Consider the following 1,873-nt stretch of genomic DNA (forward strand, 5'->3'; position numbering starts at 1 on the left):
CCCCAGCCGCCGGGCTGGCCAGGGTGTCATGGGCTGCACTGCCCGAGACCGCGAAAGCACACGTCGATGTTCGCCCCGTGACGTGACTGCATTGCTGACACATTTCTTAGCATGTCCCCATGGGAAGTGACCCGGGACTGGATTGCGCGTGGGGGCCTCACCCACTGTGCTGGAGCTCTCTGGAAGTGGGGTGTTGAAGCGCTTGCCTGCGATGCTTGGTGCTGGACGAGATGACCCGGGATGAGTACTGAGTGGCGTTCACAGCCATTCGAAGTGGAAACGCAGAGCCAAGCCGGAGTCCTTGGCTCTGATCCCTTGGGGGACCCCTTGATGGCCCTGCAGGTCTGTTCTGGGCAGGCTCACGGCCCTGCAGGTCCGTTCTGGGGAGGCTCACGACCCTGCAGGTCTGTTCTGGGGTGGCCCACGGCCCTGCAGGTCTGTTCTGGGGAGGCCCACGGCTCTGCCGATCTGTTCTGGGGCGGAAGCTCAGTCTCCCATTTGGAACGTGGAATAGCAGCTGCTAGGCCGTGAAGCAATCTGCCAAGTTGCCCTATAGGACACATGCGTGTGACTGTGAGAGAGAGGGGAAAAGGTACAAGCCATTGGGTCCAGGACTTGAACCGTGGTGGGCCACACAGGAGTCCCGCGCCGTCACCCCCACGGCACCTGCTGGCCCCAGCTGCTCTGTTTCCCTTAATGACATCATCAGTCTTTGTTGCCCAAGTTGGAAATCCAAAACAATCTTTCTTCTGCTCTCTGGGTCAGCCCACTGGTTCCGTAGCAGTTCTCGCTCGCTCTCTCCCCACTGCACACACTCGGCTCCTCGCTCTCTCCGGTTCCCATCCCCTGCAGTCAGCCTCTCTTACCTTTGCGAGCTGGGCACTGCGCTGCGTCAAATCCGGCTCTCCCTCCCTTTCCTAGGTACAGCCTTGGTCCCCTCCCTCGGTCCTGCCGCTCTGGCACAGGGTCACACAGTTGACGGTAAATTGCTGCCAGTGTGGGTGGGCTGCCCCAGATACCTGGAGTACCTGTGAGGGTGTCTGGGAAGAGGCCAGCCGTGAGCCAGGGGCTGAGGACCAGCCTGCCTGCACGCATGGGTCAGTCCTGGGTTTCAGAGGGCCTGAGGGTGGCACCCGGCCCCACCTGCCACTGGGGCAGCAGGGGTAGCTGGGAGCAGGACAGTGGGACTTTGCCATCGCTGCTGCCACCCAGACTGAGAAGGTGGCCTGTGCCCTGGGGAAGAGGGCCTCCGTACGGACCGGGGGACAGGCCACTCCAGCAGCCGTGCAGAGAGGAGGTGAGCGTGGGCCTCCCACCTGCAGCCTTTGCCTCTGCGGAGCCCTGGGGGTGGGCCATGGGGCGAGGAGGTGAGGCACAGGGACGTCCCTCCCCCGCCTGGAGGGGACACCAGGAGTGGGACATTCCTCCCGGCAGCCTGTCGTGCTCATTGGGCTGTCCCCGAGGTGGCTGTCGTGATGTGGCCTGGCCTTGCAGCCCTGCAGAGCGGCTGCCCCCATGGCTGTCACCCCAGGACTGGCAGCGATCTGACGCTGTCCTGGGTGCTGGGCCCTGGATGCGGCCTCCTGGTGGAATGCTTCTCCCAGCACCCTCTGCACCGCCAGCCGCCCTCCGCACCGAGTGGGCCCAGCTCCTGGCCTCCAGGACGCTGCTGCGGTCTGTGTGTACTGGGCGGGACGCCGGGGACACGTGCCGCTCCTCCTGGTGCGTGACACCCGCCCTGTCACCAGGGTGACTGTCACGGATGGCACTCTGAAGGGGCATCGTGGGGACCTGGTGCTGACCCCGATGCGGCTCGGCCTGGAGAGAAAGCCTTCAGTCTTCAGCTTGGCCTCCACGTCTCTCTCCCAGGCAG

The sequence above is a fragment of the Tupaia chinensis genome, unplaced genomic scaffold (assembly GCF_000334495.1).
Source record: "Tupaia chinensis unplaced genomic scaffold, TupChi_1.0 Scaffold139767_1, whole genome shotgun sequence".
NCBI lineage: Eukaryota > Metazoa > Chordata > Mammalia > Scandentia > Tupaiidae > Tupaia > Tupaia belangeri.